This window comes from Mastomys coucha, unplaced genomic scaffold (assembly GCF_008632895.1).
Source record: "Mastomys coucha isolate ucsf_1 unplaced genomic scaffold, UCSF_Mcou_1 pScaffold8, whole genome shotgun sequence".
In the NCBI taxonomy this organism is placed as follows: Eukaryota; Metazoa; Chordata; class Mammalia; order Rodentia; family Muridae; genus Mastomys; species Mastomys coucha.
Window position 1 is genome coordinate 37952681 of NW_022196914.1, and position 27438 is coordinate 37980118.

The window sequence follows — 27438 nt, forward strand, 5'->3', positions numbered from 1 at the left end:
CACTTTACATGTGGACATATCTTCTCAGTCTCCAGCTATTCTTATATAAACCACCATCAGTTGTAATTTGCTGTTAGTGTCATTTCCTTGGGGTTATCTGGACAGCCCTGGAGTCTGTAAAATGCATACACAAATAAACAACTCTTGGTGCTTTCATCTTTCCAATTTAACAATTTGACTTTAATTAGCATAGGTGCTACAATATGGAAATGAACTACTCAGGCATTCATTTATCTGGCAGATATACTCACAATTTGATCTCACTGTGATGTTTCCCTGTGGTGACATTCTTCCTCGCCCTTCTATGTCCATACCTCCCAAAAGAGAATGAGATAAGACAGGGATGTGGTCAGTGCAGTAATTTGCATTGTTCTCCTTGAACTGAGTAATACATCATGTATTTTAAGAGAATACTATGTAAACATTCCATGCTAAAGATTGCAATGACCATGAATGAGCATATTAAACAAGTTGATCTTCTCTAAAAACACAGACTAAATAAATGTTTGCTGCAAACTATCTTGAAAAGTGAGGCTCATCGTGGAATTAGCTTCTCTGGTAAAGTGTCATCTTTTAATTTGCCCAGAGAAGCTAGGATTCTGAAATTTTAAGCCTTTTTTCTTCTTTTTTTCATTTTTGTTTTTGAAATAATTCTCTCTATATAGTCCTGGAACTCACTCTGTAGACCAGGCTAGACTCAAACTTGCAGAGTCCACCTGTCTCTGCCTCCCAAGTGCTGGGATTAAAGGTGCGCACCACAACACCCAGCTAAAATTTCCTTTAAAAAAGTAAATGATTGGGCTGGTGAGATGGCTTAGTGGGTAAGAACACTGACTGCTCTTCTGAAGGTCCTAAGTTTGGAACATAACCACCCATAATGAGATCTGACGCCCTCTTCTGGTGCATATGAAGACAGCTACCGTGTATTATGCTGGAGCGAGTGGGGCCAGAGCAAGCAGGGCTGTCCTGAGTTCAGTTCCCAGCAGCCACAGTGTACTCATACAAATAAAATAAATAAATCTTTAAATGATCATATCATCTGTACAGATTTACAAATATTTAACTGCAGTAGAAACATTTCACAGTACAGAGACATAACAACTAAAGGGCAATGTTAGAAGAGAAACTTCCAAGAGCCCTGAGTTGAGACCTTTAAGGATGAATTATTGCAGTTTCTTTTATGAGCCACATGCTCAGCTTCTCTTTTCATCTATAGAAGAATTCATTTCTCTGTGGATATTAGAGGGTCATTCATTTTCAATGATCAGTTACTAGGAGCCAGAGAGATGGCTCAGCAAGTGAATGTGCCTGCTGCCAAGCCTGATGAACTGAGGTCTATCCCTAGGACCCAGATGATAGAAGAAGGAAGGAACTCCCCCAGATTGTGCCCTCACTTGCACGTGTATTCCATGGCATTCACAGAAGCAAACACTCAAAACAAGTAGAATGCAACAAAAAAGAGTTAAATATCAGCTACGGGGTCTGTATTATCGGAAACACTGGAGCAATGCCATGGTGTATGGTATGCACCTGAATGTTCTCTGAAAGCCCTCTGGAAAGTGAATATAGAGGAGGGAAGTTTCTCTCAGCATCAATAAAACTGTAATTGGCTCTCACCCTAAGGGTAAGTACTGCCAGCCAAGAGTTGAGAACTACAATACATTGGGACCTAAATAATCCATCAACATATTAACTATGTCTTGTTTCTTTGGCATGTTGTTTTTTCTAGAAAAATTTTTTTTTCAGATTATAAACATAAAAAAGTACTTTTACATTATAAATAAATGACATACATAGAAAGTTATTTACATAAGCACAACTTTAATTTCATCAGAGGGCGAAACAAATCAGCCATTGTAACAAATAGCACTGAGTGAATATTGCGATAAAATGGAACTCACTGATTAGATTATAGGAAATGTAAATCACATGCAAATGTGCAAATCACATGTCTACTGCTTGCTTTGGTTTCGTCTGAAGTTACTAACTTTTAACTTGGATTCGGTAATAAATTTAAGTTGAGCCTTGAGTCCCTACTCAGAAAACAACATTGCTGTGGTAAGAAAGTGAGAATCCTCACTCTACAATAAGCCAGGGAGGCGAAGCCTGTTCCCTGCCCCTTATCTTACCTGCAGTTGTTCAACATCAGACATTTTGCATAGTGATTCTGCCTTCATGATGCCCTAAAACTGCTTTATGACTATTAAATTAGACTGTAAAAGCCAAAAAAAAAAAAAACCAAAAAACAAAACAACACAATGCTTCTCACTAAAGCAATATGCAATATGTGTTGATATAGAAAACAATAACCCTGGGAAGGTTTGAGAAATTAGTATGAAAGTCACAGGTACATCAGAAACAGAAATGCTGTAAACACAGGCATGCAAGCAGAGACTCCTTTTGCACACTTGACTTTTAAATCTCACCACTCATTGCTAGAGTTCTCTTTGCAGTTGTGACTTCCCTGATTCTTCTCTTCTTTAAAGTGTAATCAATGCCTGTGCCTTTTCAGTCCTTCATTTCTATATGCTTGGTGTAGAAGAGAGTCAGTGTGGCTTAGTCTGTATCAATCCATTGCTCATGACTAGCCTATCCTCATGCTAGCCACATGGAGTTGTCATAGGGTAAGAAAGGTAACAAAGACCCAATGATCTCTTTCTGGGACTTAAGGACATAGAAACACGCACAGAGCTAAGGAAGGGTTGTCTTCAAATTCTGCTTTAATAGTTGCTAGGTAGATCCACCAACTTCCAAATTGGGCAATGATATTGTAATTAGAGCAAGAGAGAGAGAAAGTACCTCTTGGTCATCTTATTTAACCTCTGAGTTTTAGTGCACCTGCATAAGTGACCAGTTATTTATTTATTTATTTATTTATTTATTTATTTATTCATTATCACATTTAAGAGTAATGTTCTGAGAACATATTTACTAGGGATGCATTTTTATCTGAAATAGTTGTACAGAATATGTACAGTGTCCTATGAGACCCATAAATTTGTTTAAGCAAGCAACTACCAAGTATACTGGTAAGTCGCCAAGAGCCAGTTACCCAGAGGGTGAGACAAATCCTGCAGACACAGGGGTCCAATGTTTTTTCACTTTCCTCAATAGGTGACAAGGCACCTTCTTGATGGCAAGTGCCTGAGACAGCTATTTCAAGGAGATTATAATCTCATTTTAAGATTAAAAGAAACATGGCTGTTACCCAAAAGACTATGAGGCTAAATGTAGAGAACTTGAGAACAGTTGGAAGTGTGAGAAGAAGGTTGGGGCCCTTAGGATCTGTCATCTGCTAAATGCACTTCATACTTCTAGAGATTCTTTGAGTATCTTTTCTGTTCTACCAAAGACTGTTGGGGGTTTAACTACCTCCTCTCCTTTTCCAGTATCCCAGTTGGTTGTTTCTAGATAAGGTTTCTTCTCACCAGGGTTCACAGAATAGAATAGTGTCTCACTTCCTTATTTCCCTTGCCTTGGAAAACATATTCCCTTATGAGAAGGTGTGAGGAATTTGACTCCAAGTGAAGATAAAAAGCTGCCTAGAAGTATAAAGTGTCTTCATTATGCTGTAAGACTCTGTTGAGCCTTAGCTTACCAGAGACCCCCTGAGTGAATCACATGGAGCCTGGCAGATGCAAAAAGCAAGAGGAATTTAATGTTCCAGTGCACTGGGGCTGTCCCAGACCCTAAGGAGAGGTGGTGACCCTATACAGCTTGTTTAGTGAGCCTTTATACAATTTTCAGGGCAGCAGCCATTAGACACAATGTGATTGGCAAAACAGTGCGACTTTTTAAACTGTTCTTCGGGAATGAGGTGGCAAGGACTTCCTTGTCTGAAGGTGGGCAAAGGTCCACCCTGTGGACTGTATCCCCACCTGCAGGTTGGTTTTCACCCTGTGATCTGAGGAATGTTATTTAGCCTCTCCCTTCTGGAGAGTTCCACCACCTTCCCAAAGTTCCTGAGCTTATCTCATTAAGCTCTACGGAAATTCCTGGCCTCCTGTTGTTTTTCTGAGATGTCCCTATTTACTTGGTTCTCACAATGCTTAAGTTGCCTCCCCTGAGTATCATGCGTTGACCATTTTCCCATTTCCTCCTCTTTCCACTCTGATCTGGGGAACATTAAACTTCCTGTGATATAATTTATGTAAAATGGATACAGTGGGAATTTCTCCATCTTTATTTTTCAAGGAATAGCATTCATTCAAGTCGTGCATACATATGCATTCAACAGCAGGGCTGCAGCTTCTCAACCCCCTAGGATTCTGTGAAGGGTGTAGAAGTCCTGGCACACAAATTTAGGATGAGTTGCATTGTTGAGTAGACTAGCACTGGGCCAGAAACTATGGATTCTTATGTTGCTTGTTCCATCTCCTGGAGACCTAGTTTGGGGGTTATCCTTTGGATGTGAGGAAAGCAAGACAAAGGGAACATTCTGGGTGGCAGGAAGATCTGCAACAGGAGACACAAGCAAAACATTCCCAGTCTTTCTAATGGAAATCTTCTCAGCCCTTGTGTTTATTTTTATTTCAGTCTGTGTTGGTGTAGTGTGTTTTAGTATAAGAGGACCTAACAGCTCTGAAGTGTCTCTTGTGACGTCATCACAGCTGTGGAAAGTAGGCAGAGGATTTCTAGGAATCCTTATTTTAGTGATGTAGAGGATGCTCTAGAATGACTGAATTGACGGAGGTGGCAAGAGAGTGTCTGGCCTTTGCAAGGTTGTAAGCCAATCATTAATCTTTTCTACTCTATGCTGGTGTCGTCCTCATAGCACTGAGTCTTCACTCGAGGGATTAACAAAAATTATAGTAAGGTAACCTTAAACATTTTTATTCCTTGATAGTTTTATACATATAATATAATGTATTTTGATCATCTGTAGTCCTCCATTACACTTTCCTATACCCTCTACTCCAATTGAACACCATTTTCTTCCCAACAAATTCGCTCACACTTTCCTTGTATTTTACTGAATTATATGAGGTTGCTAGTATGACCATGGGTCTGGGCTGTTTACTGCGCTATTATACACGGTAAATACAATTTAACTGTCAACTTCCCACAGACTCAAGAATTGCCTTGGAAAAGGAATGCCACTAACACATTATGCAGATCCTATTTGCCTGTGGGCTCCTCTGTAGGGGACCCATCCTAAAAGTGGGAGGCACCATCATGGGCTGGACCCTGAAGTATAAGATTAAAGAAAGCGAACTGGGCATAAGCAAGTGGGTAGCAGTGGTGCTTGTTTCTCTCTGCTCTTGATTGTGGATGCCATGTGATTAGTTCCTGCCTTGACTTCCCTCAGCAGTGGACTAAAACCTAGAATTTTAAGCCAAGTAACCCCCTCTGTGGCTTCTGGTCAGAGCATTTATCACAGCAACAGAAGTGAAGCTAAAACTCTGACGGCTTTGGTGCTTCATGCTTCCTTCTCTTCTTGCATTACAGTACAGTCCAAGACAGAGTTTTCAAAAATGTGACCTTTTTTCCTCAATGACTTTTGACCTCTGATTTATTGTTTTTAAAATCCCTTTGTTTAAAGTGTTATATTGTTAGATTCCGGCATGGGTCCCCCACTCGAGAAGAAACAGGAGGGAGATCACTGTAAATTACATGAGACTTATTATTGCCAGTATACTGGGTTCATCCTGCATTCAGAGCAAAGGGGACGACCAGGAACAAAAGCACACACACTTTTTATACCTTTCAGGACATAGGTTTACAGCATGAGTTGGTTATCTTTCATTGGTGGAGCCCATTGTCTTTTGTTCTCATTGACCTTTATGCCCCAGGTGAGGGAGAGATACAGATTGCACATAGGAGGGGTTGGGGAGGATCCACCCTCCCAGGGATATTTCCTGGAACCAGGCATTACTCCCCACAATTAGGGCATCTCCTGGGGACTGATATTTGCTCAGTAAACTCTTCTGAAGCTCTGTCTTTAGACTTAATGGACATTCCTTGCTCCTTGGTATTTTTATGAGGTGTCCCTATTTGCTCAATTTTTACAATATTTTACCATTAGAGACATAATTTTAGCATATATAAAAGTTTATGTTATTATTGTTAATGTTGTTATTATTTTAAGACTTTAAAATCTTTCTATTGGTTCCTCGTGAATCACATCATGCACTCCAATCCCATTCATCTCTTCCTTCCCTTGTACCCACCCTCTATGCTTATAGCTTCCCTCCTAACAGAGAAAGAAATCTCATTATGGAAGCTATAGTACTTCATAGTGTATCCCACAGTATATCCTTTTGTTCACACTACCTGCAGGCTCTCCCACTCTCATGCCCTCAGGTCTAGCCCAGCAGCAACTACCACAGCCAGGGCCAGCTCTACTCTGCTGCCCAGGTGAGGAGCAGGGCCTCTCTCCAACTGTTGCAGCTGGTAAGAAACATGGACAGTTCTCCCACTCTCATGGTCCTTGGAGCAGCTCTCCTGCCTGCCATAGGTGGTGAGGTACATGAGAGAGCGGCAACAGAGCCAGCTCTCCTGTGTTCATACCCTCAAAGATGGCTTACCTGAATCCCCTAGATACAGGCCTAACTCCACTGCCCACACAGAGTGCAGGGCTTGCTCTCCTGCACTCTTGTCCCTGGTGGAGCCAGTTCTCTTGCTCACCTCAGTTGGCAAGGGCCAAAAAGGAGGGGAGAGAATCTCCCTCATCAATGCTACTGCATGGCAAACGAGAGCTCTCCCTTGCTCATGCCCTCAGGGCTGGCTTCCCTGCAACCCCACATACAGGGCCAGCTCTACTATGGTGCACAGTAGAGGTGCAGGGCCTACTCTCCCTAAGTGCTGATCCTACCAGATGTCACACACTCATGCCCTTCATAATAACTTTAGGGCCAGCTTTCCGGCATCTGTAGGTGACAAGGGGCAAGAGAGGGTATCTCACCTGTGTCACCATACAGAAGACAAGTTGCAGTTGCAGAACCTGCTCTCCTACACTCATGCCCTCAGAGCAGGCTTGCCCATGCCCTGACCACCAGGGTTACCTCTGTTGTGCTACCCCTGTGAGGTACAGAATCTATTCTCCTAAGTGCACAGCTGATGAGGGACAGGGCTAGCTCTCTTTTTCTCATGATCCCAGGGCCAGGTTTTCCACCTGCTTCACACTTGTATCCTCTGGTCCTCACACTTGCAACTTCTGCTATGTATGGGAGCTGATCTCCTGAGTACTGGAGCTGGCAAGGGGAGGGGCCAGCCCCCTTGCTGTCATACTCCCAGATCCAGCTCTTCCATGAAGTCCAGGAAAGGGTTGAGACCAGTTCTGCATAGCCCTCAGACATCACCATGCTCCAGTGTAGCAGTCCAGACCAGGGACATCTGCCTGGTCTTTGCTGGTAACAGATTCCCACTGCTGCAGTGCCACAAGCCCAGATGTGGCCCCCAGTGGCAGGACAGACGAGGACCCACTATGGTTGCAGGTATCATCACCAGCTACTGGCATCAGGCTGTTCCTCATTGTCCTAGAGTCTCCAGATCTGCCTCTCTTCATTGTGCCCACATCCTTCTGTTTCTTTTTCTCTTCCAGTTCTCCATTACTGACTTGCTTCTCTTAGTGGTTGTCTCAGGAGTTAAGACCTCTGGAGTGCCATGCCCCTCTCATGAATTACGGCACTAGGAAGGAATCATCAGAGCATGGCCTTCCCCCCAACCCCCAGGATTGTACATAGTGGTCATCTCAGGCTTCTTCTCTGTCTGGGTCCTCTAATGGCAGGGTGGAGGTTGACTAAGGCTCATTTTTTTCTGGGAGTGTCAGGCTACTAATTATTCAGATGTTCAGAGGTCAAAACAGTGAGTGTAGACATGCTCTCTCTCCTCTCTGCTACCTACTGATGCACATGTGACACAGCAGCCACACCTGCAACCCTTCTAGGCTCATTATTTGAAGACATTTTAAAGTACAGAAAGTGTAAAGAATAACACGTTTCCCTTCTTTTCGCACAGTTAGAATGGCCACAAACCTAAAATGTTTTCAATCTCTTTGTAATATCTTGTGTAAGTGTATGTGTATCTATAAATATTGATATTATACATTTTTACTTAAGGGAAATCATATGATCAGTTTATCTGGAACTTGTTTTTCATGCAGTTATTACTTTAAGACTAGTTGATGATGTGCATGTTTGTATGAGAGAGTGTGTGTTTGTGTGTGTAGGTGTGAGTGTATGTGTGTGTGTACACGTGTGTATATGTGTGTGTTTCCCTTCTAGTGGGAGCACTAGAATAAGAAGATGGGTTTGACAAAGGTCACTAAAATAAGAATTATTACCATTAAGGCAAGATTTGGAATCTGGAGCCTATGTTGGGGTTTCAATGCCAGTTGTCAACCATAATGCAAAAATTCAGAAAAGACCAGCTTCTATGCCTCCTCATGTCCACTTCTTCCTGGAGTAGCCAGACCCGTTGTACACAGAGCTGGAATGAAGAGAGGGATGTGGATCCAGTGTGGATCAGGATTTATGTTGACAGTGAGTACACAGGCAATGATCACACCTGGAAACAGCTTCAGAGAACTGGTTCCTTTATTGGGGAAGAGAAAGGAATATATTTGTGCCTTGGGGAGGTGGCCAGGGTCTCTGGGACAAGGTTTGTATGGCCATGCACCATTGGCCAGGGCAATGATATTAGAAGATATATTATCTACATACTGAGGAGCTATAGGGTTGAGGGGAGACCTTATACTGTCAAACAAGGAGTGAAGCTTGATAACTGTCAGGGTAATAATTTTTTCCTAGGGTTGATGTAGGGAGAGCTGACTTTAAGTTTGGAGTGGGGAGGTAGCCAACTCCTGCTATCCTTATGTTTGATCATGTTTATGATATCAGCAATGAAGCACCTCCTGCCCTTCCTCTGTGCCACACTCAGTGGTGGCAATTAGGGAATTACGAACAGAAATGCTACAGGGGAAAGAATATCTCTGTTACAAGTAAAGCTTTAATAATTAGATTTGGAAACTATCACATTCATTTTTTCTATTTTAAAATGTGCCTCTGAGGTCTCACCATGACCTAGGGTTTATGTGTGTATGCGAAGAATCTGTGAGATATAATTTCCAGGTCACTGACTGTCCACCAATATCTGATTGTCCACAGTATCTTCCTCTTAAACATGTTCATAGTCACAGTATCTCTGAAGACAGTGAAATATGATTGCAATGAGAACATTTTGAAAGGTGCATTGATGAGATTATAATTAAAAGCATTCTTCAAGTGAATTCACAGCTTGGAAAAGTGAAGCCTGATGTTTTAAGTATCTGAAAACACACTAGGATATGGTAGAGACAAGGCTCAAGTGCATGTGTGTCATATCTCAAAGCTAGCACATTACCAACTATGTTACTTAGAAATACACAGAGGCTCAGTAGAGCAGCACTTGGAAAATGCACTTTTAGTCAGATTTTCTGAGCTAAAACACAAACTTAACTTTTTATTTAGCCTGAAAGAGGTTATTTATTCTTATCTTTGTATACAGATAAAGATTAAATCAGGCAAAAATTTTAGAAACCTTAGAAAGTGCCTGGCATATAATAGTCAGTAAATTGTTACTACTATGAAGTATTTTTTCAATATTCAATACTTCTGGAGTTATTAAGCTCTTTTACATTGCTGAATGCATAAACAAGTAATTAACCACTTATAAGTATGTTACAGGAAATAAAAGTTAATAATATTGTTTAATTTAAAAGTAGAATTACAAAAAAGGTTCATTAAATGAAGTTAAAAATATTTACAAAATGTGAACACTCCATTGTAAATTTAATTCTTAAAATAAATTTTGAAAAAAAAATTAATTCTTTCAAAAAGAAAATACCACCCCTCATTACCCATAGACTCCTGTATCATTTGGAAATTACTCATTTAGATATATCAAAAGAAACAAACACTATCCTGTACTTTATATTGATGTTTGCATCATCACTGAACCAAACATACAATGATGACCTAATGAGTCCTGCCAGCTAGTGGCATTGGTGCTGCCTGAGTTTGTATGAATGTACTCTGATATTTCAAAAATGAAGAGACTTAGGAGGATCTCCCTATTTTTAAGCAATAGACTTACTAGTTCTAAATATTTATGTATTCATGAAATGGTGGCAAAAAATAAATTCACTGCAAATTTGTTTTTCCCTTGATACCTCTTAATCTCAGATTAATGGTAGGGTCTCTTGCAGCATGTGTCTTTTTCTTGATCATTTCCATTAATACTCAGTATGCCAATATGTTTTTTTTTTTAACATTTTCAGACTTTTAGAAGAGACATTCCAAATATTCTTCCATCCTGATTCCTCTTCCCACTATCCTTTAGCTGGTGGGCTGCCGGGCACCAGGTTTATACTTTTTGGACAGGAAGTTTCACAGGGGAATACGTCTACCCCCTCAGCTACCCTAGAAAGCCTTGGCTCTCCTCAGCAGACCAGTGCTCCAGAGCTGCTTGCAGAGGACTGTGCAGAAACCCTGCCCCAAACCAGGCTACCCCTGAGAAGGAGCTGAGATCCGCTTTCGACCCTCAGTCCCTCTTCCGCTTCTTCTTTTTGGGTCTCTCCTGTGGGTATGGCTGACTTCTCTCACCTTCATCCTCTGCTTCCCAAGTCCTTTATTATCTTTATTGCTTACATCCCAGACCTCCTCACAGCACTGCTGTCTTTTCTTCTGACCTTTCTCTCTCCTTTTGTTAGGTCATCCTTCCCTTCTTCCTCTTGGGTATCTATGACCTCTCTACACATCTGACTGACGCTTCTCGCTGTGTCTCCTGGGGTCTTTATCTGTCCACTGTTGACTGCCACGTCTCTGCCTCCTTCATCACAGACTCCCATCTCCCTCTCTTCTTCATGGTGCTGCCCCCTCTTTTTCTTCTTTTTCCTGAAAGACCACTCGGATTGCTCTGTGCTCAGTTCTCTGGGCCCACTCTCTCCTGCAGCCTCTTCCTCCTCACTTCCTGTAGCCATTCCCTCTCTTTCATCTTTCCGCTTCCTTTTCTTCTTCTTGCTTTTCCTGAAGCTCTTGTCAGTATGCTCCAGGAGCTCCTCACCTAGATTCTTTTCGTTGTTATAGCCTCTTCCTCCTCTTTCTGCTTCTTCTTCTTTTTCTTTTTGTGGGAAGGCTCGCTGTCCGTCAGTGGTTGAGAGGTGCCCACGTCCTTTGAGCCTTTGAGCCGAGACAGAAAGGCCTGCTCTTGGACCTTCATAGTGATTCCAATCTGGGCAGCTTTGTATGCTGTTCACCCCTCACAAGCTTTGAGTAGCATCTCATCAGTCAGAATCTTTGGGGGCACGGGCTCATGGTTGTCAACATCACTGCACCTCTCCGAGTTGCTGTCAGGCTTCTCTTCACCTGGGGTTAGTGTGGCTGTCTTCACAAAGCTGGGTTTGGGGTGACTACACTGGATGGTCTCCTTGGAAAGGCGCCTTATCTGCACTCCATCCTTCCCGGAGGCCACTACCAAGCTGGCTGCAGTCTTGTTGAAGAGATCACTCCACCAGTGGTCTATAAATTCCTTGGCAGGGTCGTGTCCTACCCCATGGGTATCTTGCTTCTGTGTCACCCTGAGGGCCTGGGTAATGCCATTCTCTCTCAGGCCTAGGCCCTTGCCTTGAGTTCATCCATGCTTCAGCAGCTGCTCTTCAGCAAACTTCATCCTATGAGTCTTGATCTCAGGGGTAACACTCATGGTAGGGTCTGTCCTCAGGTTCTCACCAGGGAAAATGAGGCACCATCCATCAGTGTACAGTCCTCTCTGTGGAAGCATGTGTCCCAATATGTTGTCCTTTATAAAATAGAGATTTGATCAATAGTTAATGACTGAGAGAATTGTCCCCTTCGTAAATTGTGGAATATCAAAAAATTAATCTGGACCCGGAATGAATCTTTAAGGGCTGAGTTAAACATAGGGGGCTCACTGTATTGTATCTTGATAGTATTCCCCAAATGAATGATGCCTGGTCCCCAAGGATCCAGTGAAAGATGGAGGGATCTTTGTTTCTTTCATTCTTTCTGCTACCTTCTGAATCTAATGCAATGCCTTGCACAGAATTGATGCTAATGATTGTACTTGAGTCACAGTCTGTTCTTTTCAAAGTTTCCAACAAGGTAATATTTCTGGTTTCTATTCTCTCCTTCAAGAAGATTTTGTAGTGTTCTATAGCTTTGATGTTCTGAGTGGGGCCTGGAGCAAGTTCTTCCTCCACTATTAAACTTAACCAGCTAGCCAGATCCCCTGGGTTTGGGGGCCTTCACAATTCTCTATTTTTATCCTACTGTATTGTATCTTTTTGAGAATGTTATAAAGAATGTTATAAAGAAGGTCATATCAAGCTTTAAGTTTCTAAAATTCCCCAAAGCAAAATAAAATAAAACCCAATATCCTCTAACCTTGCATATCAGAGTGATGTAAATCTCAAAGGCTGATGGAGATGCTTGCTGTGGACCATATGCTCCTTTAAAGAGGTTTTCTTGCTGGTAAATTTAATCATGGGCGTAAAAGACAGTTGACTTCTGCTCACTGCCTCATAGCATTTTTAGTCTTCAGTTCAGTCTTATTTTAAAAATGTTTGTGATCCTGGGTGGTCTTCAATCTCGTGAGTTGATGGGGCGTAGCTGAACTGTATCATGTATCAGTCTGAAAGACTGTGCTGGTGTTTGTGAGACAAGCCCATCCTGTACTGTTTGGTAACTAGCCAGTTCTCATTAGGCTCTGCTGAACTCTTTCTTTCATTTCTACTTTTTTTTTCTGGCACAAAATTACGGATTAGTGCCTGTGTGGATAGCCTGCTGCTTAGCCTCAGTATACACTGAAGGGCTGGATCTTCAGTGATTCCTGTGAGCTTGGGTTGGAGGAGGAGTTCGAAGCTCTAGGTGGGAGTTTTTACCCACTCCTCATTGCTAGCCAGAACACTGAAGCTTGTGATCTTTGTCTAGCCATAGTCTTCTATTTCTATGTGAACACACATTCATTGTCATTGCCACATCTTACCTCTTTGATTTAGTGTCTGCTTTGAAGTGCATGACTTCACAGGGACTAAAAAGCTTTTCGTTTTGATTTAAGAGTCTGGAAGTTTTCTTATTCCAATCCATGAAGAAAAGTTCTTGCTTCATACACTCTTGGTAGTATCTAAACATAATTATTCGTTTATATCTTTGACCCTCACTTCTCCAAGGCATTGTTTTACTTCATTGGTATGCATATAAAACATGGAATATTCACAATATTGCTTTGTGTTTAAAAATAGCTCCATTTTAAAATAATGAATTATTTTGTACTGAAAGTATTTCTTTGGCATATTTTACGGTATTATAATAAATTTCAAAGGTAAACAAAGAGCTATAAAATGCTTTCTTCTTGAAATATTAGTTTTTAAATTAAGTGTTGAATGGAGGAATCTACAAAAAGATGCATGCACACAGGTTTTTTTTCTCCAGCTGCTAAAACTCAGTTTTAACTGGACATCTTCCCCTTGCCTTCTTTTCTTAAACAAGCAGGGCTACATTTTATGCATTTAGAAATAATATGTTAAAACTGTAGCCTGCCATCATAAATTTAACCTGGGGCTCTTGAGCAAACTGGCTACTAGCATCTTTTGCATCAGAACCTCAACACTTTATACTGCAGCTCCATACCTTCTGGAGACAGATGACTGCTGAAATGACTAAAGAATGTCAGATTTGCATCTTAAGGTTGGGACCAGAATCTAATTTGTGAAAATACATGAAAAGAATAATGGGAGATTTTTTTGGATATTTAGTCAACTACCAAAGTATTTAAATTACATAAAAATTTAGATTTTAATATATAATATATGCTTATATTACATATTTATTATATATTACATGTATGTTTATCTTCTCCCTGAGAAGGCTTGAGTTCAGCACCAAAGCAGAATTACTTGGCAACTCTAAGTTAAGGCCCAAGACAGTGGTTTAGAAAGAAGTTAAAGAAATTGATTTTTAAAAAGCCACATTTTAAAAATACCTTATTTAAATGATTTAGAAGTAATCAGACTCTACAGTGACTTTCACCCATAACTTGCTAGTGTGCATTACAATGTATTACAGGATAGTATTGGAAAAACAATTTCCCCAATTTCCTCAAATTTCAGACAAAATTCACCTCAACATTACATGCAAATGCATTGGCTATAGGCTACCTTCTTGTAGGTTATTTCCTCATTTTTCCATTTTGTAATTTTTAAAATCATTAGCAAAAATATAGCTTTCAGATGTATATATTATCCTATTTATTTATACCATACATTGAGTCATTTGGGCGAGGGTAAGAGATAGCTAAGAGTACTAGCTCATACACCATCATCCTTCACAGATTAGAGCACAAGACCCCTTTGGTAGTCAGAGTTGGAAGGTTCTTTATCCTGGCTTAAGAAGAGGCTCCTGGAAGAATGCTAACATGGATGTCCCAAGGTAGTAGACAGAATCATTGCCAGAGGATTCACAACAGGTGACTCCCCTTGATCTTAGGAGCCTTGCTGAAGCCTGTAACAACTAGGACCCATGTTCAAGGGTGTGGGGTAATGAGAAGGAACAGAGGCTCTGGCCTAGATGGGCTGGATAAGACAGATAGTGATATATATCATCAGGCCTTTGTCAAATAATTGATCCAGGGTTCAATTCCAGAGTAACAGAAAACAAGTTTAAATAAGTATATAAAAAAATGAAGACAAGAACATGTTAACTTGGTAAACACAGCAATCTTTTGGAGTTGAGCCAATAATGTATCACAGATGAAGTAGCCTGAACAATAGAGACATACAATCTTATGGCTTTGAGAATAAAGAATAAAATTATGGCTGGAAGTGTAATGTCTAAGTGTGGCCAGGCCACTGTTCTTATGGATGCTGGGCTGCCTCTGCCCCAAGCCTTTCCCAGGTTCTGGAGTTCAGTGGCTCATGATAGCACACCTCATAGTATCCTTCTTGTGAGCATGCCCTGGTGTTCAGACTTCCCCATTCCTATCAAGAGGGAAGTCTACCAGGACTAGGGGCTATCTTATTCCAGTGTGACTTTAGTTTAGCTAAACATTTCTTTTTACTAAAGAGAAACATTTAATTAGGGACTGGATTGTCAATCTTCTCAGACTAAAGTTCTTTCAATAACCGCTATTTTGCATGTCAACTTTGTACTTTTTGTGACTTTTTATCTGTTTTTCATTTTCCCGTGGAATGTAACTTATTCTAATTTTTAGATATTTTAGACTTCATGATAGTCAAGATTTTGATTTGTCCATTTCAGGCCTATTCTTCCACCAACTTTATTGGTTAGGCAGTAATTCAAAGCTCCTGAAAAGAATCTTGGAAATAAACTGGAGGTTATCTTCTTTGAAAGGGAGCTTCTCCAGAGGAAGAAAATGCTGGGAGACTCACTTTGAAGTGCTGAACCCAGGGTGCCCTACTGCCATGTAAGACTCACTAGGAAGTGCTGAACCCACAGTGCTGAACCTAGGGTGCCCTGCTGGCTAGAGATTCACTGGGAAGTGCTGAAGCCAGTGTACCTTGCTGGCTTGTGAGCCTCACTGGGAAGTGCTGAGTCCAGTTTGCCTTGCTGGCATTTATTTTGTTTTATAGAGAAATGAACAGCACCTCAAGGTAATGGGATTGATGCTGATCAAGGAAGTAAAACTGGGAATTCAAATGTATCATTCTTTAATTAAAGATGATGCCATTAAATAAATGATAAGAGTGAGCACAATGCCAATGCCACAGCTTTGGAGCTTTGATCGGTGTCTTTTGGAATCCAGTCTACCTCATTGCACTCAGTCTTCCTATTATGTTAAGATCTTGGCTACATTCTTCTCTTTCTGATTGATGACTGTAGTGGAATTTTTTGGAAGTAAAGTCAAGCAAGCCCACAGCAAGAATTTTTTGCATAGTGCTTGATGCTGGCTTCGCCTTTGTTCTCACTGTAAGGAGGAAAATGATCTCAGAGGGCCCAGTCCACTCCTTTAGAAAACCTTGTGCTTACTACATCCAGGTCTGTCAGAAGGCGCAGTCCACTCCTTTAGAAAACCTTGTGCTTAGTACATCCAGGTCTGTTTGTTTGTTTGTTTGTTTGTTTATTTTTGTGTCCTGTTAGTTTCTTAGTAAGTTGAAAGATAGAATGTGTTTTGTATGGTGCACAACTCTCCTGACAATGATTTATCTAGATTAGGAACTTCCTGTTCACATGATGTTTTGACAAGAGTCTGTAGCATTTACCAGAGTTACTTGGTATTCTTGGATGACAACAGTAAACATATATTCTTTAAAATTAATCTCAGTGACAATGAAATTCTCAGTACATTTCTTTATATTATTCTTCTTTTAGGTGCAATTTCTAATAAATATTATCAGTCAAAATAATACTTTTCTTGTGAAAATTTTATCTAAACCAAGTTATTTTTTCATCTATAGTTAAGGAGATCAAGAATAACTAATGGCAGATAAAGATTAAAGCATATTAGTAAGTTATTCACATCATGACTCCTGAATATTTTGTTTAAAGAAATAATTCTATCCCTTTGTCTGGTGCTTTAGGAGGTAAAACAATTATGTTCCCAGTTATGTTCATCATTTTATGTTATCCAAGCCCAAATAGATACGCTCTCTGTATTTAAATGCTGTCATTGTGAGAGTGTCTCTTTTAAAGTTATTGTCTGATTAAACAACGTTTTGAATCATATCTTCTTAGACACAGCTCTAAATTTATAAAATCCATAATGGGTGGGGGAGGCACATCTTTATTCATGTTGGTGTATCCATTCCCTAGCCAAATACAAGAGCTAATAGTTGATGGTGAATGAAAGGGATTATAGATGGATGGATGATGAAAAACAGTTAAAAGTTGGAGAAAAGGAAAAGAGAGGGTGAATAGACATGCAGATACTCAGAATTTACTTACCTGATAATAATATTATAAATAACTTGAGTATATTTAGGTTATTTAAAGGTCACCATTTTAAACTTCATAGGATGAATCTAAAAATGTTATTCATAGGAGGACAGAAGGACATAATGTAGTGCACTCTTAATTTCTTTATGCTTCAAAACTTGTATTAAATTATTGACTTAGAAGAGATTCTACAGTTTATTCAAAAAGCCATATTGCTAGAGTTGCTCATTTTTATTAATGTGGTCACATAATATTTTAGTAGTTGTTATGTGACAACACGCTACAAGTGAGGGGCTTAAGGAAGTGATTTGACATTCACAGTATAGCCCAGTCATGCCATGGAGAAACATTCAACCAGGGAACAGTGAGAATCAGCCAGGGAAACAGTGTCATGAGCCTGAGTAGTGCCCCATGGAGCACTTCACTGTGGTAATGTGAGGCCCTGGGAAGACACATATGTCATAGAGGTCACCATGGGACGAAGACCAGGGATCACTTTGTAGCCACATTAGACATACTTTCGGAGAATGAAAAACACCTCTGTGACTGGTGTATCGATATTGATATTTAAGTCCTATTTATTTCATACCATTCATTTGGACATAACAGAGATGAAGAGGTTACCATCAAAAGGACCATGAAGCACGAGTTACTCTCTACTCTTTTGGGGGATTCTTGAATATTGTGAGGAGAGAAAGTTATGTCACCTTGTGCCACCTCTAGAACTGCAAGACATCATCCTAAAGGCTAGCATTGATCTGTCATTCAGGCTTTGGAATCCCAGTTCAGACTTGAGAACTGAAAATAAGTCAAGGCCGAAAACATTGTGTGCTTCAGAATTCTCAGAATCTATTTAGGCACATTTCAGCACTTACTTATTCATATCTGTTACAATGTGCACAGGGAGATGGAGATTGGTACTCATAGGAAAAGCAACCTGCCCACAAAGGTATCATCTATCTATAGAACAGTTTCACTTTCAAGCCTTTAGGATTCAGAGACCATGAACATCTTTGGTTATGTATATATTCTTTATTTATTCATGTAATAGTTCTAGAGTATCTAGCGAGCATGTTTCTAGATACATAAAAGTATTGTGGGTTGCCCTGGTGCTGTTTGTATTCTGATGTTAATTCTGCTTCCTCAAGAGGGGCTGCCCTGATGAGGAGTGAATCATGTACTTAGGTGATTTCATGTGAACCTTTTCCCCATTTTAACTGGTCAAATAAAGGCTAGAGCCTGTGATTGGGCAGTGGAAGGGTAGGGTGGGGCTGCAGGTTTTAGAGAGATGGAGAAGAGAGGAAGACACAGGGGAGGCAGAGGAAGAGGAGGTAGAAGGAAGATAAAGCAAAACCATGTGACCTGGAGAATCCACAAATAGCAAGAGATCTCAGAGCTGGGAAATAGAGTAGTCTTGTGCTAAGTACAGCTTATAAATATTGTAACTAAGTTGTGTGTTTTTACACAGGCTTATTATTCTTTATTTTTTATTAAACTAATACAATTTATTTTAAAATATGCAACTCATATTGACATTTTTTAAGTTATCAAAATAATTTATAATAGTTAAATGCCTCTTAAATATATGTGATATCTTCTGAAGCTAAAAGTAATATGCACTCAACCAGTTTTTAAAATTTGCTTGGAACATTAAATATTATAGAAGTAGAAAAGAATCTCTTATGAAGTCCTCTATGAAAGGAAATTGTAACAAGTTCCTGATTAGATAGAAACTGTTCCATCTCCAAGGGAGAATAATCAGCATAAATGTGGCTTCATAGAATGAATTGGGTAGTGATCCTTCTGGTAGGGTTTCTATTTTGTGAAATAGTTTGAAGAGTATAGGTATTAGGTCTTCTTTGAAGGTCTGATAGAATTCTGCACTAAACCCATCTGGTCCTGGGCTTTTTTAGTTGGGAGACTTTTAATGACTGCTTCTATTTCTTTAGAGGTTATGGGACTGTTTAGATGGTTTATCTGATCCTGATTTAACTTTGGTATTTGGTATCTGTCTAGAAAATTGTCCATTTCATCTAGATTTTCTGATTTTGCTGAGTATAGGCTTTTGTAGTAGGATCTGATGATTCTTTGAATTTCCTCAGTTTCTGTTGTTATATCTCCCTTTTCTTTCTGATTTTGTTAATTTGGATACTGTCTCTGCCCTCTGGCTAGTCTGGCTAAAGGTTTATCTATCTTGTTGATTTTCTCAAAGAACCAGCTCCTGTTTTGTTGCTTCTTTGTATAGTTCTCTTTGTTTCTACTTAGTTGATTTTAGCCCTGAGTTTGATTATTTCCTGCCATCTACTCCCCTTGAGTGTATTTGCTTCTTTTTGTTCTAGAGTTTTCAGGAGTGCTGTCAAGCTGCTAGTGCATGCTCTATCCTGTTTCTTTTTGAAGGCACTCAGAGCTGAGTTTTTCTCTTCGCACTGCTTTCATTGTGTCCCATAAGTTTGGGTATGTTGTGCCTTTATTTTCATTAAACTCTAAAAAGTTTTTAATTTCTTTATTTCTTCCTTGATAAAGTTAGCACTGAGTAGGGCGTTGTTCAGCTTCAACATGTTTGTGGGCTTTCTGTTGTTTTTGTTGCTTTTAAAACCAGCCTTAGTCCATGGGAATCTTATACATGGGATTATTTTAATCTTCTTGTATCTGTTGAGGCCTGTTTTGAGACCGATTATATGGTCAGCTTTGGAGGGGGCACCATGAGGTGCTGAGAAGAAGGTATATTCTTTTGTTTTAGGGTGAAATGTTCTATAGATATCTGTTAAATCCATTTGGTTCATAACTTCTGTAAGTTTCAATGTGTCTCTGTTTAGTTTGTGTTTCCATGATCTGTCTGTTGATGAGAGTGTGGTGTTGAAGTCTCCCACTATTATTGTGTGAGGTGCAGTGTGTGCTTTGAGCTTTAGTAGAGTTTATGAATGTGGGTGTCCTTGCATTTGGAGCATAGATGTTCAGAATTGAAAGTTCTTCTTGATAGATTTTTCCTTTTATGAGTATGAAGTGTCCTTCCTTATCTTTCTTGATATCTTTTAGTTGAAAGCTGCTTTTATTCGATATTAGAATGGCTACTCCACCTTGTTTCTTGGGACAATTTGCTTGGAAATTTGTTTTCCAGCCCTTTATTCTGAGGTAGTGACTGTCTTTGTCACTGAGGTACATTTTCTGTATGCAGCAAATGCTTGGTCCTGTTTACATATCCAGTCTGTTAGTCTGTGTCTTTTTATTGGGGAATTGAGTCCATTGATGTTAAGAGATATTAAGGAATAGTGATTGTTGCTTCCTGTTATTTTTGATGTTATTTTTATGTTTGTGTGACTATCTTCTTTTGGGGTTTTTGAAAGGTTACTTTATTGCTTTTTCTAGGGGGTAGTTTCCCTCCTTGTGTTGGTGTTTTCCATCTATTATCCTTTGTAGAGCTGGATTTGTGGAAGAATATTGTGTAAATTTGGTTTTGTCATGGAATATCTTGGTTTCTCCATCGATAGTAAATGAGAGTTTTTCTAGGTATAGTAGCCTGGGCTGGCATTTGTACATTTGGTGTTTTGACTATTATGTGATGGGAGGAACTTCTTTTCTGGTCCAGTCCATTTGGAGTTCTGTAGGCTTCGTGTATGTTCATGGGCATCTGTTTCTTTAGGTTAGGGAAGTTTTCATCTATAATTTTGTTGAAGATACTTATTGGCCCTTTAAATTGGGAATCTTCACTCTCTTCTACATCTATTATCCTTAGGTTTGGTCTTCTCATTGTGTCCTGGATTTCCTGGATGTTTTGGGTTAGGAGCTTTTTGCATTTTGCGTTTTCTTTGACTGTTATGTTAATGTTTTCTATGGTATCTTCTGCATCTAAGATTCTCTCTTCTATCTCTTGTGTTCTGTTTGTGATGCTTGCATCTATGACTCCTGATCTCTTTCCTAGGTTTTCTATGTCCCAGGTTGTGGCCTTTTGTGATTTCTTTATTGTTTCCATTTCCATTTTTAGATCCTGGATGGTTTTGCTCATTTCCTTCACCCGTTTTGTTGTGTTTTCCTGTAATTCTTTAAGGGATATTTGTGTTTCCTCTTTAAGAGCATCTAGCTGTTTACCTGTATTCTCCTGTATTTCTTTAAGGGAGTTATTTATGTCCTTCTTAATGTCCTCTATTATCATAATGAGATGTGATTTTAAATCAGTCTTGCTTTTCTGGTGTGTTGGCATTCTTGCCCTTGCCTCTTGCCATCTGGTTATCTCTACTGTTAGCAGGTCTTCCTGTCTCTGACCTTGTTTTGTCCCTCCTGTAAGTCTGTGTGTCAGTACTCCTGGGAGATCAGTTCTCTCTGGGAGGAATTTGGGTGTGGTGAGGTGTGGCTCAGGGTCAGCTCAGGGTTGCAGGTGGAAACCAGAAGGATCCTGTCCCAGGCTTTTCCTTGATTCCTGTGTCCTGATGGCTCTGGGTGTGTCCCTCTTTGGCCAGGAATTTGAGCAGAAGTGGTGGTCTTACCTGTTCTCACAGGTGTGTGTTCACTCCTGAGAGTCCTGCTCTCTCCCCATGATATTTGGGTATGGAGCGCTGTGGCACAGGATCAGCTCCAGGTGCAGATGGAAACTGGAAGGATCCTGTCCCAAGCTGCTCTTCAGTTCCTGTGTGCCGAGGGCTCCAAGTGGGTCCCTCAGAGCAGAAGTGTTGTTCTTACTGGGCTCACAGGCATGTCCTCACTCCTGGTAGACCAACTCTCTCCTGGTGGTCTTACATGTGCTTATTGGGCTTGGAGATTTACTACAACATAAAGGTGTGGACAATAAAAATAATTGCTGTCAAAAATATCTTCCAGTAGAAAATTCTTTTGAAATACTGTGTTTGATCTTAAGTATTCAACAAGAATCTGAACTTCCAGAACTGCAAATTGATTAGGTAACCCTCAGCAGGGTATAAGCAAAGAGGCATCAGTCATAGCTCTGGTCTCTAGGAGTTCAGTCTATTAGCTGTATGTGCTGAAATGCAGTAAAGCAGTACTAGTAAGTGTTGCCATAGTGCAGCATTTAGTGTTAACTATCTGCAAGGGCCTGAGGAACAGCAAGAGGAAAAAATTCCCTTGAGAAATGGCCCTGAGAACTCCTAATTATCCTTTAGAACTGTAAAGAAACATAGAACTCATGTTACTTACTGACTGGTATTAAGATATTGATGGTGATAATGGAAGCTAAAAGCCATGGATTCAGTTATCATTTCTGCTGGTGCTCATATTCATTCATCTTTTAGTCCTTGGATATTTTGCCATTTCCTTCCAAGGCTTGACAAAATCCAAAGAATTGTATTGATGAATAGGGAGATGACTAACATAATAATGCAGCATCCAAAGTGTTGATAGAATAGAAACACTTATTTCTAAGAAGCTTGTCCCTTCAGGTTCAGGGAACCAACCAAACTGTTAAATTAGCTGTTAGAACTGATGCAGACTTCACATTCATTTTGCTGACCAGTGCTTTGTTTAAGATTTCTGTGTATATTATAAGGAATTATAGTAGTGGCATATTAACCTTTCAAATGATATGAAATTATGGTACCTCTGTTAGAGTTTCATGAATCCTTATGGAGTTGGTTCATAGAACACTATCGCCAAGAGACATGTTCTTAATTGATCCTTCTTCAATACAGACTTCTCCAACATTTCTGAAAATAGAAAAGGAACATTTTTATATTCTTACTAAATCTTCACACAGTTATGACAGAGTATGACCTAGTCTTACTCCCATTTCACAAAGGGCAGTGCTGTGGTATATAAAGATAGAATCTCTGGTTCTTTCAATCTTTCCAGCCCCTATTCTATAATGTCTATGTGTCCTGGTTTGGGGAGTCATTTTGTAGATTTATCCATTGGTACTATCTATCTATTTCCATATGGTCAGCCCTGAAATTATACTAACAAGTAACATTATATAGACTGAGCAGGTTACACACACACACACACACACACACACACACACACACACACACACAGATACACATACACACTTAATATCACAGCATATTCATGTAACAACTACAAATGAATAAAAGGCCATAAATTTGAAAGATAGCAATGAGGGGTATTGGGACAGATTCAGAGGGAAGAAAGAGAAAGAGAAATTATATATTTATATTGTAATCTCAAAAAGAAAAAAATGAATTTGAGTTATTTTCTTAGGGTCTCATAGCTGGAACATGTCAGACACAGGATTCAAAATCAGACATTCTGACTTGAGTAATATTTTAAACTATAATACTTTCCCCAAAATATGTGGTGAACACTCTAACATCAGGTTGTTTTGAGAACTTTAATTATAAGAACTTTCCATGTAATCATATTTTTGCAGTTACATATGTGTTTGAATATTAATCATAAAGCCCTTATCTGTGGTAGGCCATCCTAGACTTTGACTCTATTTGGCCCTTATATAACTGTTTTCCCCAGACTTCTTTTATTGATGCTGTTGCAGACACTTGACTCAAGCTCCAAGCTATGAACTCCTGAGTTGCTTCACCACACACTTAGACTTCTGTGTTTGTCTTGAGTATGTTCATCTCTCCTTAAGGGCTACCCTGTAATGTCCACTGAATCACACAGCCTAGTCTTTGTTCATTCATCCAGTCAGCAAGTGTTTATTAGTTGTCAGGCACTTCACTGAAAGCAAGAGTTACAAAAATGCACCACAAAGATATAAAGTCTAAAAGCATGCTCAACTCATAAAGAACGTATTTTCAAGCCATGGTGAGTTACATAAAGGTAACAGCAGATTGCTATGTTACTTACTGGCTGGTATTAAGATATTGGTGGTGATAATGGAAGGTTTCCCTGAGAAGCAACAGAAGCTGACAGCTGGAGAATGGAAAGAGCTTACTCATCCAAATGCCCAGGAAAAGAAGGAACCAAATAAACTGTCAGCTGTGAAATCTTCTGTGGGGCAAGAGTTTAACACACTCAGGAAACTTGAGCAAAAACAGCTGGTGTGCAAGGAGAGTGGGGAGTGGATGGAAGAAGGCAATAGTACTTATTGGCCTAGGCTTTGCAAACCATGATAAGGGAATTTCAATGCATAAAAGTCCACTGAATGATTCCAAGCAGGAGTCAGTCACTTCCATCTGTTATAAGCCATTAGTGGCTTCTGAGAGGATGAATTGTAGAGAAGCAGGAGCAGAAGGAAAACAGAAGACCATTACCATCCTGCAGGTTAGAGATGCTCTGTGCTGTGGCTCAGGGAGTGGTGACCGGCTGGTAAAAAGGATGAGGTTAATGAATGACTTGGATGAGTCACAGTGGATTTATTGTTGGGTCTCATGACAAGTTTGGGGGAAAGGATGAGAAAAACCTGATGCTGTGTTGCTCTGGTATGTGGTTTACTTGAGTTACAAGAGAAAGGTCTGAGGAAGGCAGCTTGGAGACAAAAATGGAGAGATTACATGTGTACGTGATCTGGACATTTGACTTGACCATGAGGCATCTGAGTGGAAAAGTCAAATAAACAGCTGGTCATTGGGCTTAGAAGTCAGGCCACCTGCACACACAGAGAATGGGTGTCACCAACTCTGTAGGAATTTATACACTAAGACCATGTCAAAGCATGGAGATTGGTGAGACCATGATCTTCTTGCTCCCTGAAGAGAGCCTTTCTCTTCTATCAGTGACAAGAGTAGAAATAGTTTTGCTTTGTTCCAGAGGCAGCATATAGCAGAACACTAACTGTCTTCTATATATGGCAGGAATCCATCCCTCTGTTTTCCCTCAGCCTTCTCTTCCGAGAGTATAATTTTCCCTCACTCTGACTATTCTTTTGAGTGAAATAAATGCATTCCATCCCTGAAACTCACTATACAATGTGCTTCCGCACCAATGAGAACAAAATACTTTGATTGGCATTGCCTCTCCTATACGACAAATCTCCTACCCGTGTACAAAGAAAGAGGAGATCCTACTCCACCACATTCTTCTTGAGAACAGTAAAGTTTGCTGTGCTATCCTAGAAAGATCTACTGAACTGCTGCAGGAAAGAGACATTCTGTGTGTGCACGTGACATTATTTGCAGTGAGAAAGGCCTAGAGTCTACAGAGATAGGTTTCCTGATATCTGGTTTCAGCCACATAAGCCACATCCTTTAGCACACTCCTTACTGATTCACAAAGAGCAAATGCCAGCCAACTAAAGTAAAGAGGAGTCAAGAATATGCATATGCAGTTCCTAAGAAACATGTTAATAGGCAATAGTCTCCTAATAAACATGTAAACACAGAAGTTGTTCATTTTCAATAATGTGATAGATCAACAATATTGAAGGTATAGCTTACAATTCCTTGCCTGAAATGTGTAACATTTCCATGCCCAGTTTCTCTCTTTTCCTTACCTATAAAAATGAAAAGGGTAAAAAGCTGAGTGGGATGGTGGAGTCAAGGGTGAGAATCTGAGTATGAGTTGGGAGGGAGACTCAGGTCTTTGCCTGCTAAAGACCACTCTTAGTGGAAATAGTACTTTGTAGAGATGATGAGTGAGAGGATCCTGTATGGGTCAGTGCAGAGACGATTTGGAGGGACAAGGAAGCAATTTTGATGAATGCTAAGAAGGGTGATATATTAAGATAGTTTAAAATTGTTTGAGAAGTAAACATAAATAAATAATAAAACTTCCAAACTGTTTGACTGGGCATATTTGCCCATGACCTCTGCAAAAGGTCAACTTCCTGGAAATGCTTGATGGCATCTGTTCTTAGTGGTCAGAGAAGAAGTGAAATATGACCAACCAACTACTGAAAGTAATAAACAAATGACTGATTAGAACTTTAAAATACTTTTAAACTACAACCACCACTTCCATTTTGATGTAAGATTTTAGATAAGTGTTAGAATTAAGGTTTTAGGCATGGAAATTACAACATGGTTTCAAGTGTATAATTCACTTAGTTATTTCCATTTTAATCTGTTAGAATTTCACCATGCAATCTAAGAGTATGGATTTTTGTAAATGAATAGTTTCTATTTTATATTTTCTAGCTAATATTTAGTTTCAAATTATCTACAAATTAGAGTAGAAAGAATAAACATCTCTTAGGTTGTTTCTTGTGTGTACATCTGTGTGCTTCATGTGTGTATAGAGGACAAAAAAAGATGTTGGGGGTCCTGGTCCATCACTTTCTACCTTTGAGACAGTGTCTCTCACTGAACCTGGAGCTGGCCTTATGATTGATCACTAAGTCCCAGTGATGCTCCTGTCACTGCCCCAATAGCACTAGTTACAGGTGTGTGCACCAAAGCCGTACTTTCTATGAAGAAGCTAAGCATTTTGAATTCAGCTTTTCATGTTGGTATGGTGGCAAGTATTCCTATAGGCTGAGCCTTCTCTCCAGCACCTTCTTGGATTTTATATGCAAAAGAAACCAGATATAGTTGTTATTCCATCATTGTGATGTTTTGGGTTACAAATAACAAAAACTACAGCTTCCCTCACTTAAATTGTACTGGAAATTTACCTAGTCAATCAATTAGGAAAACCTAAAGTAATTGTGGTTTGTATATGTTTGGCCTAGGGAGTGGCAGTGTTAGGAAGTATGTCCTTGTTGGAGTAGGTGTGTCACTGTGGGCATGGGCTTTAAAGCCCTCATCCTAGCTGCCTGGAAGCCAGTCTTCTCCTAGATGCATTAGGAGCAAGAGGTGGAACTCTCGGCTCCTCCAGCCCCATGTCTGCCTGAATGGTGCCATGCTCCCACTTTGCTGATAATGGACTGAATCTCTGAACCTCTGAGCCAGCCCCAATTAAAGCAGGGCTGGTTTACAGGTGCTAGGGTTAATTAGATAGAAGAATGGGAAGTACAGCTCATATTTTAGAACACTGTCCTCATGTGTGGGTGCTGGGGCCTCCCTCAAGAAAGTACAGTTTATAGTTTAAGACACTATCCTCTTGTATGGGTGTTAATTACCTCCTTAGGAAAGTACAGCTCATATCTTATAACCACTGTCCTCAAGAGTGGGTGCTGGTGGTCCCCTCTGAGTTACTTGGATCTGAATTGGCTATATTACCCTACAGGAGAATTATTAACGTTAGACACAATCACTCTATAAATGTACTTCTTAAGTGATGACTCCAGTGATTGGTTGTTGTTTGCTGTTCTTTTGAACTAGAGAGGGAAGTAGGTGGATGAGAAAAGACAGGCTAATCCATGATGGAAGCACATTCTAGAAGCTTGTTGTTATGCTTACTGAGCGTGGCTATTGGCACAGTGGAGTTAGCTCCATAGAAACTTTCCAAATATGTGTGCTTTTGTTATCAATTTTAAAACAGCCTTACACTTATAGAAAACCTGTAAAGATCAAATACAGAATTCCATATATACTCATGCTTGGTTTTTTCTATGGTTAGTATCTTATATCAATACCAGTACACATAGGTAGGCTGGGGTGACGGCTCAATTTTGTGTGGCAAAGTACCTGCCACACAAGCATGAGGACCTGAGTTTACATCCCCAGCATTCATGTAAAAAGTTGAGCCTAAAGCTACGTGTCTAAAACACCAATGTCAGGACAGAGACAAGCAGATTACTGGAGCT

General features: G+C 39.9%; 1 protein-coding gene, 1 non-coding gene and 1 pseudogene across 6 annotated transcripts in view; 1 reads left to right on the forward strand and 2 right to left on the reverse strand.

Moving 5' to 3' along the window:
* Mctp1 (multiple C2 and transmembrane domain containing 1) overlaps positions 1-27438 on the forward strand; it is a 586378-nt gene that overhangs the window by 207782 nt on the left and 351158 nt on the right. The gene's annotated exons all lie outside the window — the stretch shown is intronic.
* On the reverse strand, positions 7764-7895 carry LOC116084006. Its single transcript, XR_004115985.1, has one exon. It is a non-coding gene; the product is annotated as a small nucleolar RNA SNORA17 (small nucleolar RNA).
* Positions 10522-11682, reverse strand: LOC116083167 (annotated as a pseudogene).